The sequence below is a fragment of the Ambystoma mexicanum genome, chromosome 11 (assembly GCF_040938575.1).
Source record: "Ambystoma mexicanum isolate Mex_15411 chromosome 11, UKY_AmexF1_1, whole genome shotgun sequence".
Classification (NCBI taxonomy): domain Eukaryota; kingdom Metazoa; phylum Chordata; class Amphibia; order Caudata; family Ambystomatidae; genus Ambystoma; species Ambystoma mexicanum.
Genome location: NC_090934.1, coordinates 825,679,548 through 825,698,311, shown reverse-complemented (window position 1 = coordinate 825,698,311; position 18,764 = coordinate 825,679,548). Strand labels below are relative to the sequence as shown.

Genomic DNA, 18,764 nt, shown 5'->3' with positions numbered 1-18,764 from the left:
GCTGGAATGTGTCTTCTATTGTGCCCAAGGTGGTTGTGTATTTGGGGACTCAGGGAAGCAAGGGAGCAGTCTAATGCACTGCAGTGCTAAGAGAGGCATGCCTTTTTCAGAAAAAAGTTCAGGTTTTCTGCCAATCAGAAAAAAATAGCAATGCAATCAGGCCAAAGGCAGAACACACATGCCAGTGAGTCTCTGTGGCGCAATTGGTTAGCGCGTTCGGCTGTTAACCGAAAAGACGCTGCTGTTTTGGGCACAAAGACACAGAGTGTTCCACTCAGTAAACCTGAGTCATTTCTCCCGTGTTCTCTGGGTTCAGCCTACTGTCCCCTTTTAACACAAGTGCGCAACTGTGGCTTTCTCCTCATAGCAAATTATGCCTACACAGAGGGCATTTGGTGCACTGTTGATGGGCTCTGTCCTCTACTAAATCCCCTGTGTTTGTGGATTACGGGAGGTAGGGAAGTGCTTGATACCCTGATTTGCTGTGGGAAATAGAGCTATTTTAGAAATATTTTCAGGTTGCCTGGGAAGCATAAGCAAACAGCACACCAATCAGGCCCCAGAGTAAGCACTGCATGAGTCTCTGTGGCGCAATCGGTTAGCGCGTTCGGCTGTTAACCGAAAGGTCGGTGGTTCAAGCCCACCCAGGGACGATGCATTTTGGCTCAAAAATTCAGCATGACCAACTATGAACTTCTGTTTACCTCTCGCAGGTCTCGTCTGCTGACGTCCAAAAAATCCAATAAACTGTAAGCAATTCTTCTCGCTTGCTTTAGTTTTTCAAAACTTGCCATTCAATTCATAAACATCAAGACTTCATGGGAAGGGTTTGGCTGCAGCGTGTACTGATGCACAGAAGGAAGCTATCCGAGCCAGTCTACCTAAAGAAGCAATGAGGCTCTGCAGGTGCATGTACGTCTCCTACATTTATTCTGTCATCAGACACACCAGGTGGATTGCCACAAGGACCTCGTGGCGCAATGGTAGCGCGTCTGACTCCAGATCAGAAGGTTGTGTGTTCAAATCACGTCGGGGTCATACTTCCTTTTCCCACTCTGAAATACAAAATTGCTCTTCAGTATCTCGTTATTTCAACCTGACTGCATCTTTGTGCTCTGGGCCTAGTTGTTCTGGCGTTTCGAATGTAAGCTTTGCAGCAGGGAAGTATCATATTGACAGACACCCATGAAGGACATGGTCAACCTTTAAAGCAGGCCAATCTCTATGTTTTACTGGATGCAGCAGAAGTATTTCCTCTTTACCATCTCTTCAAGTGGGCCTGACTGATGTGCTGTTTTGTGCACGCTACGTGGGCTTTGTAAAGCATACCTCTGCCATTTGCATGGCCTCCTAGCGCTGTCAATATTTTCGTGTAATCGCTGAATGCTGCACTGTCCTGGGAACTCTAGGTGTGACTAAAGGATATATGCTGGGGCCCCGAAAGGGGGTCGGCAGTCTAGTGGCAATGCCCATCACTTTGCAGTTTGGGTTTGTGAGTTCAGGTACCGGTCTGGTGTCGGAAACCTGTAAGCGCCCTCCCAATCAACTGTCCGTCCTGGATTGTGAGGATTTCCCCTTATACTGGTCTCAGTAGACACATTTCCATTTTACTTTTTCACTCTCGCATTGCCTATTTCTCTCTCTCTCATAGTTACATTATAGGCAAGAGAGACATTGTCAGCGAGAGGGCTTCACAGCACCTTCCCCCCTTTCCCTAAGTGCATTGCAAGGGGCTCTGGGAGGCGTGCACATTTGTCTGAAACACAAAGATCCACTGGCAATAAAAAGCGTAGGTCCCTAGTTTGCATTTCTTAGAATTTGAGGTGACACTCAGAGTTGTCTCGGGGGTGACTGTACCTTTCATAGGAGATGTGCTAATCCCCAAACCCTCTTCCTTTGTCCCAGTAATCTGTCTTAGTGCCTCTAGCAAGTTGTTTTCTGAAACAAAGCTTACCTGAACATCCTGTAAAATTGGTAAGTTTTCAGTAGCAGTACAGTGCAGTATATAGCATTCCTGTTGCGCACAGCATCTAGATCCAAAAATTGCTTACTCTACCCCAGAAATTAGAATTCACCCAGTCAAACAGAGGGATCTATAAAGAGCATGGCAAGTAGTTAACATAAGCTACTTCCCCCAAGTTCTCTTGGTGCACTCTGCTGCCCTCTTTTAACAGAAGAATGCAACTGCAGGTCTTGCTTCTCAGCAAGATACCTACATATAGAATCCTTGGTGCACTCTTGCTAAATCTGCTGGAATGTGTCTTCTATTGTGCCCAAGGTGGTTGTGTATTTGGGGACTCAGGGAAGCAAGGGAGCAGTCTAATGCACTGCAGTGCTAAGAGAGGCATGCCTTTTTCAGAAAAAAGTTCAGGTTTTCTGCCAATCAGAAAAAAAATAGCAATGCAATCAGGCCAAAGGCAGAACATACATGCCAGTGAGTCTCTGTGGCGCAATTGGTTAGCGCGTTCGGCTGTTAACCGAAAAGATGCTGCTGTTTTTGGCACAAAGACACAGAGTGTTCCACTCAGTAAACCTGAGTCATTTCTCCTGTGTTCTCTGGGTTCAGCCTACTGTCCCCTTTTAACACAAGTGCGCAACTGTGGCTTTCTCCTCATAGCAAGTTATGCCTATACAGAGGACATTTGGTGCACTGTTGATGGGCTCTGTCCTCTACTAAATCCCCTGTGTTAGTGGATTAGGGGAGGTAGGGAAGTGCTTGATACCCTGATTTGCTGTGGGAAATAGAGCTATTTTAGAAATATTTTCAGGTTGCCTGGGAAGCATAAGCAAACAGCACACCAATCAGGCCCCAGTGTAAGCACTGCATGAGTCTCTGTGGCGCAATCGGTTAGCGCGTTCGGCTGTTAACCGAAAGGATGGTGGTTCAAGCCCACCCAGGGACGATGCATTTTGGCTCAAAAATTCAGCATGACCAACTATGAACTTCTGTTTACCTCTCGCAGGTCTCGTCTGCTGACGTCCAAAAAATCCAATAAACTGCAAGCAATTCTTCTCGCTTGCTTTAGTTTTTCAAAACTTGCCATTCAATTCATAAACATCAAGACTTCATGGGAAGGGTTTGGCTGGAGCGTGTACTGATGCACAGAAGGAAGCTATCCTAGCCAGTCTACCTAAAGAAGCAATGAGGCTCTGCAGGTGCATGTACGTCTCCTACCTTTATTCTGTCATCAGACACACCAGGTGGACTGCCACAAGGACCTCGTGGCGCAATGGTAGCACGTCTGACTCCAGATCAGAAGGTTGCGTGTTCAAATCACGTCGGGGTCATATTTGCTTTTCCCACTCTGAAATACAAAATTGCTCTTCAGTATCTCGTTATTTCAACCTGACTGCATCTTTGTGCTCTGGCCCTAGTTGTTCTGGCGTTTCGAATGTAAGCTTTGCAGCAGGGAAGTATCATATTGACAGACACCCATGAAGGACATGGTCAACCTTTAAAGCAGGCCAATCTCTATGTTTTACTGGATGCAGCAGAAGTATTTCCTCTTTACCATCTCTTCAAGTGGGCCTGACTGATGTGCTGTTTTGTGAACGCTACGTGGGCTTTGTAAAGCATACCTCTGCCATTTGCATGGCCTCCTAGCGCTGTCAATATTTTCGTGTAATCGCTGAATGCTACACTGTCCTGGGAACTCTAGGTGTGACTAAAGGATATATGCTGGGGCCCCGAAAGGGGGTCGGCAGTCTAGTGGCAATGCCCATCACTTTGCAGTTTGGGTTTGTGAGTTCAGGTACCGGTCTGGTGTCGGAAACCTGTAAGCGCCCTCCCAATCAACTGTCGGTCCTGGATTGTGAGGATTTCCCCTTATACTGGTCTCAGTAGACACATTTCCATTTTACTTTTTCAATCTCGCATTGCCTATTTCTCTCTCTCTCATAGATACATTATAGACAAGAGAGACATTGTCAGCGAGAGGGCTTCACAGCACCTTCCCCCATTTCCCTAAGTGCATTGCAAGGGGCTCTGGGAGGCGTGCACATTTGTCTGAAACACAAAGATCCACTGGCAATAAAAGGCGAAGGACCCCAGTTCGCATTTCTTAGAATTTGAGGAGGCACTCAGAGTTGTCTCGGGCGTGACTGTAAACTTTCATAGGAGATGTGCTAATCCCCAAACCCTCTTCCTTTGTCCCAGTAATCTGTCCTAGGGCCTCTAGCAAGTTGTTTTCTGAAACAAAGCTTACCTGAACATCCTGTAAAATTGGTAACTTTTCAGTAGCAGTACAGTGCAGTATATAGCATTCCTGTTGCGCACAGCATCTAGATCCAAAAATTGCTTACTCTACCCCAGAAATTAGAATTCACCCAGTCAAACAGAGGGATCTATAAAGAGCATGGCAAGTAGTTAACATAAGCTACTTCCCCCAAGTTCTCTTGGTGCACTCTGCTGCCCTCTTTTAACAGAAGAATGCAACTGCAGGTCTTGCTTCTCAGCAAGGTACCTACATATAGAAACCTTGGTGCACTCTTGCTAAATCTGCTGGAATGTGTCTTCTATTGTGCCCAAGTGGTTGTGTATTTGGGGACTCAGGGAAGCAAGGGAGCAGTCTAATGTACTGCAGTGCTAAGAGAGGCATGCCTTTTTCAGAAAAAAGTTCAGGTTTTCTGCCAATCAGAAAAAAATAGCAATGCAATCAGGCCAAAGGCAGAACACACATGCCAGTGAGTCTCTGTGGCGCAATTGGTTAGCGCGTTCGGCTGTTAACCGAAAAGACGCTGCTGTTTTGGGCACAAAGACACAGAGTGTTCCACTCAGTAAACCTGAGTCATTTCTCCCGTGTTCTCTGGGTTCAGCCTACTGTCCCCTTTTAACACAAGTGCGCAACTGTGGCTTTCTCCTCATAGCAAGTTATGCCTACACAGAGGGCATTTGGTGCACTGTTGATGGGCTCTGTCCTCTACTAAATCCCCTGTGTTTGTGGATTACGGGAGGTAGGGAAGTACTTGATACCCTGATTTGCTGTGGGAAATAGAGCTATTTTAGAAATATTTTCAGGTTGCCTGGGGAGCATAAGCAAACAGCACACCAATCAGGCCCCAGTGTAAGCACTGCATGAGTCTCTGTGGCGCAATCGGTTAGCGCGTTCGGCTGTTAACCAAAAGGTTGGTGGTTCAAGCCCACCCAGGGACGATGCATTTTGGCTCAAAAATTCAGCATGACCAACTATGAACTTCTGTTTACCTCTCGCAGGTCTCGTCTGCTGACGTCCAAAAAATCCAATAAACTGCAAGCAATTCTTCTCGCTTGCTTTAGTTTTTCAAAACTTGCCATTCAATTCATAAACATCAAGACTTCATGGGAAGGGTTTGGCTGCAGCGTGTACTGATGCACAGAAGGAAGCTATCCTAGCCAGTCTACCTAAAGAAGCAATGAGGCTCTGCAGGTGCATGTACGTCTCCTACCTTTATTCTGTCATCAGACACACCAGGTGGATTGCCACAAGGACCTCGTGGCGCAATGGTAGCGCGTCTGACTCCAGATCAGAAGGTTGCGTGTTCAAATCACGTCGGGGTCATACTTCCTTTTCCCACTCTGAAATACAAAATTGCTCTTCAGTATCTCGTTATTTCAACCTGACTGCATCTTTGTGCTCTGGGCCTAGTTGTTCTGGCGTTTCGAATGTAAGCTTTGCAGCAGGGAAGTATCATATTGACAGACACCCATGAAGGACATGGTCAACCTTTAAAGCAGGCCAATCTCTATGTTTTACTGGATGCAGCAGAAGTATTTCCTCTTTACCATCTCTTCAAGTGGGCCTGACTGATGTGCTGTTTTGTGCACGCTACGTGGGCTTTGTAAAGCATACCTCTGCCATTTGCATGGCCTCCTAGCGCTGTCAATATTTTCGTGTAATCGCTGAATGCTGCACTGTCCTGGGAACTCTAGGTGTGACTAAAGGATATATGCTGGGGCCCCGAAAGGGGGTCGGCAGTCTAGTGGCAATGCCCATCACTTTGCAGTTTGGGTTTGTGAGTTCAGGTACCGGTCTGGTGTCGGAAACCTGTAAGCGCCCTCCCAATCAACTGTCGGTCCTGGATTGTGAGGATTTCCCCTTATACTGGTCTCAGTAGACACATTTCCATTTTACTTTTTCACTCTCGCATTGCCTATTTCTCTCTCTCTCATAGATACATTATAGACAAGAGAGACATTGTCAGCGAGAGGGCTTCACAGCACCTTCCCCCATTTCCCTAAGTGCATTGCATGGGGCTCTGGGGGGCGGGCACATTTGTCTGAAACACAAAGATCCACTGGCAATAAAAAGCGTAGGACCCCAGTTCGCATTTCTTAGAATTTGAGGTGACACTCAGAGTTGTCTCGGGCGTGACTGTACCTTTCATAGGAGATGTGCTAATCCCCAAACCCTCTTCCTTTGTCCCAGTAATCTGTCTTAGTGCCTCTAGCAAGTTGTTTTCTGAAACAAAGCTTACCTGAACATCCTGTAAAATTGGTAACTTTTCAGTAGCAGTACAGTGCAGTATATAGCATTCCTGTTGCGCACAGCATCTAGATCCAAAAATTGCTTACTCTACCCCAGAAATTAGAATTCACCCAGTCAAACAGAGGTTTCTATAAAGAGCATGGCAAGTAGTTAACATAAGCTACTTCCCCCAAGTTCTCTTGGTGCACTCTGCTGCCCTCTTTTAACAGAAGAATGCAACTGCAGGTCTTGCTTCTCAGCAAGGTACCTACATATAGAAACCTTCGTGCACTCTTGCTAAATCTGCTGGAATGTGTCTTCTATTGTGCCCAAGGTGGTTGTGTATTTGGGGACTCAGGGAAGCAAGGGAGCAGTCTAATGCACTGCAGTGCTAAGAGAGGCATGCCTTTTTCAGAAAGAAGTTCAGGTTTTCTGCCAATCAGAAAAAAATAGCAATGCAATCAAGCCAAAGGCAGAACACACATGCCAGTGAGTCTCTGTGGCACAATTGGTTAGCGCGTTCGGCTGTTAACCGAAAAGACGCTGCTGTTTTTGGCACAAAGACACAGAGTGTTCCACTCAGTAAACCTGAGTCATTTCTCCCGTGTTCTCTGGGTTCAGCCTACTGTCCCCTTTTAACACAAGTGCGCAACTGTGGCTTTCTCCTCATAGCAAGTTATGCCTACACAGAGGACATTTGGTGCACTGTTGATGGGCTCTGTCCTCTACTAAATCCCCTGTGTTTGTGGATTAGGGGAGGTAGGGAAGTGCTTGATACCCTGATTTGCTGTGGGAAATAGAGCTATTTTAGAAATATTTTCAGGTTGCCTGGGAAGCATAAGCAAACAGCACACCAATCAGGCCCCAGTGTAAGCACTGCATGAGTCTCTGTGGCGCAATCGGTTAGCGCGTTCGGCTGTTAACCGAAAGGTTGGTGGTTCAAGCCCACCCAGGGACGATGCATTTTGGCTCAAAAATTCAGCATGACCAACTATGAACTTCTGTTTACCTCTCGCAGGTCTCGTCTGCTGACGTCCAAAAAATCCAATAAACTGTAAGCAATTCTTCTCGCTTGCTTTAGTTTTTCAAAACTTGCCATTCAATTCATAAACATCAAGACTTCATGGGAAGGGTTTGGCTGCAGCGTGTACTGATGCACAGAAGGAAGCTATCCTAGCCAGTCTACTTAAAGAAGCAATGAGGCTCTGCAGGTGCATGTACGTCTCCTACCTTTATTCTGTCATCAGACACACCAGGGGAACTGCCACAAGGACCTCGTGGCGCAATGGTAGCGCGTCTGACTCCAGATCAGAAGGTTGCGTGTTCAAATCACGTCGGGGTCATATTTGCTTTTCCCACTCTGAAATATAAAATTGCTCTTCAGTATCTCGTTATTTCAACCTGACTGCATCTTTGTGCTCTGGGCCTAGTTGTTCTGGCGTTTCGAATGTAAGCTTTGCAGCAGGGAAGTATCATATTGACAGACACCCATGAAGGACATGGTCAACCTTTAAAGCAGGCCAATCTCTATGTTTTACTGGATGCAGCAGAAGTATTTCCTCTTTACCATCTCTTCAAGTGGGCCTGACTGATGTGCTGTTTTGTGCACGCTACGTGGGCTTTGTAAAGCATACCTCTGCCATTTGCATGGCCTCCTAGCGCTGTCAATATTTTCGTGTAATCGCTGAATGCTGCACTGTCCTGGGAACTCTAGGTATGACTAAAGGATATATGCTGGGGCCCCGAAAGGGGGTCGGCAGTCTAGTGGCAATGGGCATCACTTTGCAGTTTGGGTTTGTGAGTTCAGGTTCCGGTCTGGTGTCGGAAACCTGTAAGCGCCCTCCCAATCAACTGTCGGTCCTGGATTGTGAGGATTTCCCCTTATACTGGTCTCAGTAGACCCATTTCCATTTTACTTTTTCACTCTCGCATTGCCTATTTCTCTCTCTCTCATAGTTACATTATAGACAAGAGAGACATTGTCAGCGAGAGGGCTTCACAGCACCTTCCCCCCTTTCCCTAAGTGCATTGCAAGGGGCTCTGGGAGGCGTGCACATTTGTCTGAAACACAAAGATCCACTGGAAATAAAAAGCGTAGGTCCCTAGTTTGCATTTCTTAGAATTTGAGGTGACACTCAGAGTTGTCTCGGGCGTGACTGTACCTTTCATAGGAGATGTGCTAATCCCCAAACCCTCTTCCTTTGTCCCAGTAATCTGTCTTAGTGCCTCTAGCAAGTTGTTTTCTGAAACAAAGCTTACCTGAACATCCTGTAAAATTGGTAACTTTTCAGTAGCTGTACAGTGCAGTATATAGCATTCCTGTTGCGCACAGCATCTAGATCCAAAAATTGCTTACTCTACCCCAGAAATTAGAATTCACCCAGTCAAACAGAGGGATCTATAAAGAGCATGGCAAGTAGTTAACATAAGCTATTTCCCCCAAGTTCTCTTGGTGCACTCTGCTGCCCTCTTTAAACAGAAGAATGCAACTGCAGGTCTTGCTTCTCAGCAAGGTACCTACATATAGAATCCTTGGTGCAATCTTGCTAAATCTGCTGGAATGTGTCTTCTATTGTGCCCAGGGTGGTTGTGTATTTGGGGATTCAGGGAAGCAAGGGAGCAGTCTAATGCACTGCAGTGCTAAGAGAGGCATGCCTTTTTCTGAAAAAAGTTCAGGTTTTCTGCCAATCAGAAAAAAATAGCAATGCAATCAGGCCAAAGGCAGAACACACATGCCAGTGAGTCTCTGTGGCGCAATTGGTTAGCGCGTTCGGCTGTTAACCGAAAAGACGCTGCTGTTTTTGGCACAAAGACACAGAGTGTTCCACTCAGTAAACCTGAGTCATTTCTCCCGTGTTCTCTGGGTTCAGCCTACTGTCCCCTTTTAACACAAGTGCGCAACTGTGGCTTTCTCCTCATAGCAAGTTATGCCTACACAGAGGACATTTGGTGCACTGTTGATGGGCTCTGTCCTCTACTAAATCCCCTGTGTTTGTGGATTAGGGGAGGTAGGGAAGTGCTTGATACCCTGATTTGCTGTGGGAAATAGAGCTATTTTAGAAATATTTTCAGGTTGCCTGGGAAGCATAAGCAAACAGCACACCAATCAGGCCCCAGTGTAAGCACTGCATGAGTCTCTATGGCGCAATCGGTTAGCGCGTTCGGCTGTTAACCAAAAGGTTGGTGGTTCAAGCCCACCGAGGGACGATGCATTTTGGGTCAAAAATTCAGCGTGACCAACTATGAACTTCTGTTTACCTCTCGCAGGTCTCGTCTGCTGACGTCCAAAAAATCCAATAAACTGCAAGCAATTCTTCTCGCTTGCTTTAGTTTTTCAAAACTTGCCAATCAATTCATAAACATCAAGACTTCATGGGAAGGGTTTGGCTGCAGCGTGTACTGATGCACAGAAGGAAGCTATCCTAGCCAGTCTACTTAAAGAAGCAATGAGGCTCTGCAGGTGCATGTACGTCTCCTACCTTTATTCTGTCATCAGACACACCAGGTGGATTGCCACAAGGACCTCGTGGCGCAATGGTAGCGCGTCTGACTCCAGATCAGAAGGTTGCGTGTTCAGATCACGTCGGGGTCATATTTGCTTTTCCCACTCTGAAATACAAAATTGCTCTTCAGTATCTCGTTATTTCAACCTGACTGCATCTTTGTGCTCTGGGCCTAGTTGTTCTGGCGTTTCGAATGTAAACTTTGCAGCAGGGAAGTATCATATTGACAGACACCCATGAAGGACATGGTCAAGCTTTAAAGCAGGCCAATCTCTATGTTTTACTGGATGCAGCAGAAGTATTTCCTCTTTACCATCTCTTCAAGTGGGCCTGACTGATGTGCTGTTTTGTGCACGCTACGTGGGCTTTGTAAAGCATACCTCTGCCATTTGCATGGCCTCCTAGCGCTGTCAATATTTTCGTGTAATCGCTGAATGCTGCACTGTCCTGGGAACTCTAGGTGTGACTAAAGGATATATGCTGGGGCCCCGAAAGGGGGTTGGCAGTCTAGTGGCAATGCCCATCACTTTGAAGTTTGGGTTTTTGAGTTCAGGTACCGGTCTGGTGTCGGAAACCTGTAAGCGCCCTCCCAATCAACTGTCGGTCCTGGATTGTGAGGATTTCCCCTTATACTGGTCTCAGTAGACACATTTCCATTTTACTTTTTCACTCTCGCATTGCCTATTTCTCTCTCTCTCATAGATACATTATAGACAAGAGAGACATTGTCAGCGAGAGGGCTTCACAGCACCTTCCCCCATTTCCCTAAGTGCATTGCAAGGGGCTCTGGGGAGGCGTGCACATTTGTCTGAAACACAAAGATCCACTGGCAATAAAAAGCGTAGGACCCTAGTTCGCATGTCTTAGAATTTGAGGTGGCACTCAGAGTTGTCTCGGGCGTGACAGTACCTTACATAGGAGATGTGCTAATCCCCAAACCCTCTTCCTTTGTCCTACTAATCTGTCCTAGGGCCTCTAGCAAGTTGTTTTCTGAAACAAAGCTTACCTGAACATCCTGTAAAATTGGTAACTTTTCAGTAGCAGTACAGTGCAGTATATAGCATTCCTGTTGCGCACAGCATCTAGATCCAAAAATTGCTTATTCTACCCCAGAAATTAGAATTCACCCAGTCAAACAGAGGGATCTATAAAGAGCATGGCAAGTAGTTAACATAAGCTACTTCCCCCAAGTTCTCTTGGTGCACTCTGCTGCCCTCTTTTAACAGAAGAATGCAACTGCAGGTCTTGCTTCTCAGCAAGGTACCTACATATAGAAACCTTGGTGCACTCTTGCTAAATCTGCTGGAATGTGTCTTCTATTGTGCCCAAGGTGGTTGTGTATTTGGGGACTCAGGGAAGCAAGGGAGCAGTCTAATGTACTGCAGTGCTAAGAGAGGCATGCCTTTTTCAGAAAAAAGTTCAGGTTTTCTGCCAATCAGAAAAAAATAGCAATGCAATCAGGATAAAGGCAGAAAACACATGTCAGTGAGTCTCTGTGGCGCAATTGGTTAGCGCGTTCGGCTGTTAACCGAAAAGACGCTGCTGTTTTTGGCACAAAGACACAGAGTGTTCCACTTAGTAATCCTGAGTCATTTCTCCCGTGTTCTCTGGGTTCAGCCTACTGTCCCCTTTTAACACAAGTGCGCAACTGTGGCTTTCTCCTCATAGCAAGTTATGCCTATGATATGATAAGGCATTTGTAACGCGCCTATACACAAGTGTTTCAAGGCGCGATGAGGCAGGGGGGGGGACACGGGGAGACAGACAACGATCTTACTAGGCCAGGTGTCATTCAGATCGCGCAAGTGCAAGGGTAGAGGGGAAGGGAAAAGTGCATGGGGGAAGGGAGAGGGGAAAGTGCAGTACAGGGTTATAAGCATACAGCATACAGGATAAATAACAAGGGCCAGCTGGTGGCAAGTGCGAGGTAAGTGCATACAAGTGCTGGGAAGGGGGGCTGTATGGATACAGACACAGTCCCGTAGTGCAGGGGTTGCCGTGGAGGCAGTGCAGGGGAGAGTGGCTGGGCCGAGAACGGTGAATGGCCCAGTTGCAGATTCAGTGCAGTTTCAGTAGTATTAGCAGGGGAGAGGGGGAGAGAAAGCGGAGGCAAAGAGGAAGGTCTTGAGGTGCTTCCGGAACCGGAGGTGGTTCTCCTCAAGTTTCAGGGAGGTAGGAAGGCTGTTCCAGAGGGAGGCCCCTGCAGTGGAAAGAGATCTGCCCCCAACTCGTTGTTTGGAGAAGCGGCTGACCCTGAGGGAGTTGGAGGCGGATGAGCGAAGAGCTCGAGAAGGAAGATATTTAGGAAGAGAGAGTTGAAGGTATTTTGGCCCAAGGCCCCAGACGGCCTTGTGGACAATGCAGAGGGTTTTGAACTTGATCATCGCAGTCACTGGGAGCCAGTGTAGTGATTTCAGTCCTGGAGAGATACGGTCCCTGGGCTTGAGGCCAAGGACAAGTCTTGCAGTCCTGTTCTGGATGAGTTGCAAAGGGCGGAGAGTAGAGGCGGGCAGATTAAGATAGAGGCTGTTACAGTAGTCCAGCTTAGAGAGAACCAGGGCTCTAGAGACAGTGAGCTTCTGGGGGAAGGAGAGGAAAGGAAGGATACCTCTGAGGAGGTGTAGCTGGTAGTGTGACTTCTTAGATACGTCGGATATGTGAGGAGAGAGGGAGAGTGTGGAGTCGAAGATGACCCCAAGGTTTTTTGCCTTGCAGGTAGGAGTAGGAAGAGGGCCCAGAGAGGCCGGCCAGAGAGCAGCAGGGAAGGAGGGAGTGGGAGTGCCGATGAGTAGAATCTCAGTCTTACTGGCATTAAGGCAGAGGTCGTTGGCGGCACACCATTCTTGGATAGCAGAAAGACAGTCAGAGATGAGGGAAGGAGAAGAGGAGGCCGAGGGTAGCCTGAAAATGAGTTGGGTATCATCCGCATAGCACTGAAAGTAGGGGCAGAGAGCGGCGATGTGGTGGGCGAGAAGTGCCAGATACTGGTTGAACAGCCAGGGAGAGAGGTTAGATCCCTGGGGGACACCACAGGTAGAGAAGAAGATGTCAGAGAGGAAAGACCCCAGTTGGACCTGGGAGGGTCGATTTGAGAGGAAAGAGGTCAGCCACGTCAGAGCCTGACCACTGATACCGATGTTATCACGGAGACGGTTGAGCAGGATGGTATGGTTGACAGTATCAAAGGCAGAAGAGAGATCAAGCAAAATGAGAACACATGGAATGTTAGAGTCAAGGTTCAAGAGCAGGTCCTCACGGATGTTCAGGAGAGCAGTTTCCGTGCTTCTGGCAGCTCTGAAGCCAGACTGATGGTCATGAAGACTACCAACACATTCAGCATGGAGATTAAGCTGGGAGATGGCCAGTTTCTCCAGGAGCTTGCCCAGGAAGGGAGTGATAGAGATTGGGCGATAGTTAGCTGGGCAGGAAGGGTCGGAAGAGGGTTTCTTAAGAAGGGGGTGCACAAGGGAGTGCTTGAGAGGGGATGGGAAGACTCCAGAGGCGAAGGAGTGACTGCAGAAGTCAGCAAGGGCAGGAGCCAAGGAGTCAATGTGGTCCTTGATAGTTTTGGAGGAACAGGGGTGGACCTGTTTTGATGAGACTTTCATAGATCGGACTTGTCTTGAAACCTTGTCAGCAGAAAAAAGGGGAAAGGAAGAGAAGGAGAGAGGAGGGGTGGCTGCAGAAGAGCCAGAGGAAGGGCAGGGAATAGAGGGGGGGAGGTTATAGGAGGAGAGTGAGGACAGGATGTCCTGAGTTTTTGAAATGAAGTGAGAGGCCAGTGCCGTGCAGAGGGCCTGGGAGGGGACAGGAGAGGTAGAGACTGCAGCAGGGTTGGTCAGCTCTTTGCAGATTTTAAAGAGTTCGGCCGAATTGTTAGATGCCGCAGAGATGCGGGCTTGGATAAGGGCTCTCTTCTTGGTGAGAACGGAGAGCCGGTATTGCCTTTGGAGCAGGCGACAGGCCAGTTTGTCAGAGGATGAACATGAAGCACGCCATTTCCTCTCTGCCACCCTGCACTTGCGCTTAAGGGTGACGAGATCCGAGTCATACCAGGAGTTACATTTGGCTTTGGGCTTCAGGCGGATTCTCATGACAGGGGCAAGGATATCAAGAGTATCAGATATAGCGGAGTGGAGAGTGGAGAGGGCTGTGTCAGGGTGGGAGTCAGCCGAAGAGGGAGGGGGGGGGGGCAAGAAGGTGGCAGCGAAAGCCTCAACTGACACGCGCTTCATGGGTCGGATGACCGAGAAGGAAGGTGGCAGTGATGGGGGTGGCTTTGCCTGTGGGGTAGGGAGGGTGAGGTGGGAGGAGAGGAGAAAGTGATCACTCCAGGAGAGAGGAGTGGAGAGAGGGACAGAGAGGGGAAGGTCAGAGGAGATCAGGGCATCAAGAGTGTGCCCTGCAGAATGAGTTGGCCCATACGGGAGAATAGAGAGTGAGAGAGAGTCGCAGAGGTTGCGAAAGAGTCCAGAGGGGGGACAGGAGGCATCCAGGTGGATGTTGAAGTCTCCAAGAAAGAGGAGTTGAGTGGTTGAGGACAGGAGTGAGGAGGAGAGGTCCGCCCACTGGGAGAGGAAGGAGGAAATTTGACCAGGTGGCCGATAGATAGTAGCCACGGTAAGGGAATGGCTAGGAGAGAGAGAGAGTCGGCAGACAAGACATTCAAAAGAGGAGTAGGTCTGCATGGGAGTAACAGTGGCAGGAATCCACTCAGGGAAGATAAGGGCCACACCTCCCCCCGCACGGTTGGGCCTGGGCACAGAGAGGATCTCTATATACAGAGGACATTTGGTGCACTGTTGATGGGCTCTGTCCTCTACTAAATCCCCTGTGTTTGTGGATTAGGGGAGGTAGGGAAGTGCTTGATACCCTGATTTGCTGTGGGAAATAGAGCTATTTTAGAAATATTTTCAGGTTGCCTGGGAAGCATAAGCAAACAGCACACCAATCAGGCCCCTGTGTAAGAACTGCATGAGTCTATGTGGCGCAATCGGTTAGCGCGTTCGGCTGTTAACCGAAAAGTTGATGGTTCAAGCCCACCCAGGGACGGTGCATTTCGGCTCAAAAATTAAGCGTGACCAACTATGGACTTCTGTTTACCTCTCGCAGGTCTCGTCTGCTGACGTCCAAAAAATCCAATAAACTGCAAGCAATTCTTCTTGCTTGCTTTAGTTTTTCAAAACTTGCCATTCAATTCATAAACATCAAGACTTCATGGGAAGGGTTTGGCTGCAGTGTGTACTGATGCACAGAAGGAAGCTATCCTAGCCAGTCTACTTAAAGAAGCAATGAGGCTCTGCAGGTCCATGTACGTCTCCTACCTTTATTCTGTCATCAGACACACCAGGTGGACTGCCACAAGGACCTCGTGGCGCAATGGTAGCGCGTCTGACTCCAGATCAGAAGGTTGCGTGTTCAAATCACGTCGGGGTCATATTTGCTTTTCCCACTCTGAAATACAAAATTGCTCTTCAGTATCTCGTTATTTCAACCTGACTGCATCTTTGTGCTCTGGGCCTAGTTGTTCTGGCGTTTCGAATGTAAGCTTTGCAGCAGGGAAGTATCATATTGACAGACACCCATGAAGGACATGGTCAACCTTTAAAGCAGGCCAATCTCTATGTTTTACTGGATGCAGCAGAAGTATTTCCTCTTTACCATCTCTTCAAGTGGGCCTGACTGATGTGCTGTTTTGTGCACGCTACGTGGGCTTTGTAAAGCATACCTCTGCCATTTGCATGGCCTCCTAGCGCTGTCAATATTTTCGTGTAATCGCTGAATGCTGCACTGTCCTGGGAACTCTAGGTGTGACTAAAGGATATATGTTGGGGCCCCGAAAGGGGGTCGGCAGTCTAGTGGCAATGCCCATCACTTTGCAGTTTGGGTTTGTGAGTTCAGGTACCGGTCTGGTGTCGGAAACCTGTAAGCGCCCTCCCAATCAACTGTCGGTCCTGGATTGTGACGATTTCCCCTTATACTGGTCTCAGTAGACACATTTCCATTTTACTTTTTCAATCTCGCATTGCCTATTTCTCTCTCTCTCATAGATACATTATAGATAAGAGAGACATTGTCAGCGAGAGGGCTTCACAGCACCTTCCCCCCTTTCCCTAAGTGCATTGCAAGGGGCTCTGGGAGGCGTGCACATTTGTCTGAAACACAAAGATCCACTGGCAATAAAAAACGTAGGACCCCAGTTCGCATTTCTTAGAATTTGAGGAGGCACTCAGAGTTGTCTCGGGCGTGACTGTACCTTTCATAGGAGATGTGCTAATCCCCAAACCCTCTTCCTTTGTCACAGTAATCTGTCCTAGGGCCTCTAGCAAGTTGTTTTCTGAAACAAAGCTTACCTGAACATCCTGTAAAATTGGTAACTTTTCAGTAGCAGTACAGTGCAGTATATTGCATTCCTGTTGCGCACAGCATCTAGATCCAAAAATTGCTTACTCTACCCCAGAAATTAGAATTCACCCAGTCAAACAGAGGGATCTATAAAGAGCATGGCAAGTAGTTAACATAAGCTACTCCCCCCAAGTTCTCTTGGTGCACTCTGCTGCCCTCTTTTAACAGAAGAATGCAACTGCAGGTCTTGCTTCTCAGCAAGGTACCTACATATAGAATCCTTGGTGCACTCTTGCTAAATCTGCTGGAATGTGTCTTCTATTGTGCCCAAGGTGGTTGTGTATTTGGGGACTCAGGGAAGCAAGGGAGCAGTCTAATGCACTGCAGTGCTAAGAGAGGCATGCCTTTTTCAGAAAAAAGTTCAGGTTTTCTGCCAATCAGAAAAAAATAGCAATGCAATCAGGCCAAAGGCAGAACACACATGCCAGTGAGTCTCTGTGGCGCAATTGGTTAGCGCGTTCGGCTGTTAACCGAAAAGACGCTGCTGTTTTTGGCACAAAGACACAGAGTGTTCCACTCAGTAAACCTGAGTCATTTCTCCCGTGTTCTCTGGGTTCAGCCTACTGTCCCCTTTTAACACAAGTGCGCAACTGTGGCTTTCTCCTCATAGCAAGTTATGCCTACACAGAGGGCATTTGGTGCACTGTTGATGGGCTCTGTCCTCTACTAAATCCCCTGTGTTTGTGGATTAGGGGAGGTAGGGAAGTGCTTGATACCCTGATTTGCTGTGGGAAAAAGAGCTATTTTAGAAATATTTTCAGGTTGCCTGGGGAGCATAAGCAAACAGCACACCAATCAGGCCCCAGTGTAAGCACTGCATGAGTCTCTGTGGCGCAATCGGTTAGCGCGTTCGGCTGTTAACCGAAAGGTTGGTGGTTCAAGCCCACCCAGGGACGATGCATTTTGGCTCAAAAATTCAGCATGACCAACTATGAACTTCTGTTTACCTCTCGCAGGTCTCGTCTGCTGACGTCCAAAAAATCCAATAAACTGCAAGCAATTCTTCTCGCTTGCTTTAGTTTTTCAAAACTTGCCATTCAATTCATAAACATCAAGACTTCATGGGAAGGGTTTGGCTGCAGCGTGTACTGATGCACAGAAGGAAGCTATCCTAGCGAGTCTACTTAAAGAAGCAATGAGGCTCTGCAGGTGCATGTACGTCTCCTACCTTTATTCTGTCATCAGACACACCAGGTGGACTGCCACAAGGACTTCGTGGCGCAATGGTAGCGCGTCTGACTCCAGATCAGAAGGTTGTGTGTTCAAATCACATCGGGGTCATACTTGCTTTTCCCACTCTGAAATACAAAATTGCTCTTCAGTATCTCGTTATTTCAACCTGACTGCATCTTTGTGCTCTGGGCCTAGTTGTTCTGGGGTTTCGAATGTAAGCTTTGCAGCAGGGAAGTATCATATTGACAGACACCCATGAAGGACATGGTCAACCTTTAAAGCAGGCCAATCTCTATGTTTTACTGGATGCAGCAGAAGTATTTCCTCTTTACCATCTCTTCAAGTGGGCCTGACTGATGTGCTGTTTTGTGCACGCTACGTGGGCTTTGTAAAGCATACCTCTGCCATTTGCATGGCCTCCTAGCGCTGTCAATATTTTCGTGTAATCGCTGAATGCTGCACTGTCCTGGGAACTCTATGTGTGACTAAAGGATATATGCTGGGGCCCCCGAAAGGGGGTCGGCAGTCTAGTGGCAATGCCCATCACTTTGCAGTTTGGGTTTATGCGTTCAGGTACCGGTCTGGTGTCGGAAACCTGTAAGCGCCCTCCCAATCAACTGTCGGTCCTGGATTGTGAGGATTTCCTCTTATACTGGTCTCAGTAGACACATTTCCATTTTACTTTTTCACTCTCGCATTGCCTATTTCTCTCTCTCTCATAGTTACATTATAGACAAGAGAGACATTGTCAGCGAGAGGGCTTCACAGCACCTTCCCCCCTTTCCCTAAGTGCATTGCAAGGGGCTCTGGGAGGCGTGCACATTTGTCTGAAACACAAAGATCCACTGGCAATAAAAAGCGTAGGTCCCTAAGTTTGCATTTCTTAGAATTTGAGGTGACACTCAGAGTTGTCTCGGGCGTGACTGTACCTTTCATAGGAGATGTGCTAATCCCCAAACCCTCTTCCTTTGTCCCAGTAATCTGTCTTAGTGCCTCTAGCAAGTTGTTTTCTGAAACAAAGCTTACCTGAACATCCTGTAAAATTGGTAACTTTTCAGTAGCTGTACATTGCATTATATAGCATTCCTGTTGCGCACAGCATCTAGATCCAAAAATTGCTTACTCTACCCCAGAAATTAGAATTCACCCAGTCAAACAGAGGGATCTATAAAGAGCATGGCAAGTAGTTAACATAAGCTACTTCCCCCAAGTTCTCTTGGTGCACTCTTCTGCCCTCTTT

At 47.6% G+C, this 18,764-nt stretch overlaps 12 non-coding genes across 12 annotated transcripts; all 12 read left to right on the top strand.

Moving 5' to 3' along the window:
• Positions 1–579: 579 nt before the first annotated feature.
• On the top strand, positions 580–653 carry TRNAN-GUU (transfer RNA asparagine (anticodon GUU)). The gene has a single exon. It is a non-coding gene; the product is annotated as a tRNA-Asn (tRNA).
• A 313-nt stretch (positions 654–966) lies between these two features.
• TRNAW-CCA (transfer RNA tryptophan (anticodon CCA)) lies at positions 967–1,038 on the top strand. The gene has a single exon. It is a non-coding gene; the product is annotated as a tRNA-Trp (tRNA).
• A 1,791-nt stretch (positions 1,039–2,829) lies between these two features.
• On the top strand, positions 2,830–2,903 carry TRNAN-GUU (transfer RNA asparagine (anticodon GUU)). The gene has a single exon. It is a non-coding gene; the product is annotated as a tRNA-Asn (tRNA).
• A 313-nt stretch (positions 2,904–3,216) lies between these two features.
• On the top strand, positions 3,217–3,288 carry TRNAW-CCA (transfer RNA tryptophan (anticodon CCA)). Its single transcript has one exon. It is a non-coding gene; the product is annotated as a tRNA-Trp (tRNA).
• A 1,790-nt stretch (positions 3,289–5,078) lies between these two features.
• On the top strand, positions 5,079–5,152 carry TRNAN-GUU (transfer RNA asparagine (anticodon GUU)). The gene has a single exon. It is a non-coding gene; the product is annotated as a tRNA-Asn (tRNA).
• A 313-nt stretch (positions 5,153–5,465) lies between these two features.
• TRNAW-CCA (transfer RNA tryptophan (anticodon CCA)) lies at positions 5,466–5,537 on the top strand. The gene has a single exon. It is a non-coding gene; the product is annotated as a tRNA-Trp (tRNA).
• Positions 5,538–7,327: 1,790 nt separating this feature from the next.
• TRNAN-GUU (transfer RNA asparagine (anticodon GUU)) lies at positions 7,328–7,401 on the top strand. The gene has a single exon. It is a non-coding gene; the product is annotated as a tRNA-Asn (tRNA).
• Positions 7,402–7,714: 313 nt separating this feature from the next.
• On the top strand, positions 7,715–7,786 carry TRNAW-CCA (transfer RNA tryptophan (anticodon CCA)). Its single transcript has one exon. It is a non-coding gene; the product is annotated as a tRNA-Trp (tRNA).
• A 2,177-nt stretch (positions 7,787–9,963) lies between these two features.
• On the top strand, positions 9,964–10,035 carry TRNAW-CCA (transfer RNA tryptophan (anticodon CCA)). The gene has a single exon. It is a non-coding gene; the product is annotated as a tRNA-Trp (tRNA).
• A 5,276-nt stretch (positions 10,036–15,311) lies between these two features.
• Positions 15,312–15,383, top strand: TRNAW-CCA (transfer RNA tryptophan (anticodon CCA)). The gene has a single exon. It is a non-coding gene; the product is annotated as a tRNA-Trp (tRNA).
• A 1,790-nt stretch (positions 15,384–17,173) lies between these two features.
• TRNAN-GUU (transfer RNA asparagine (anticodon GUU)) lies at positions 17,174–17,247 on the top strand. The gene has a single exon. It is a non-coding gene; the product is annotated as a tRNA-Asn (tRNA).
• A 313-nt stretch (positions 17,248–17,560) lies between these two features.
• Positions 17,561–17,632, top strand: TRNAW-CCA (transfer RNA tryptophan (anticodon CCA)). Its single transcript has one exon. It is a non-coding gene; the product is annotated as a tRNA-Trp (tRNA).
• The last annotated feature ends 1,132 nt before the right edge of the window (positions 17,633–18,764 follow it).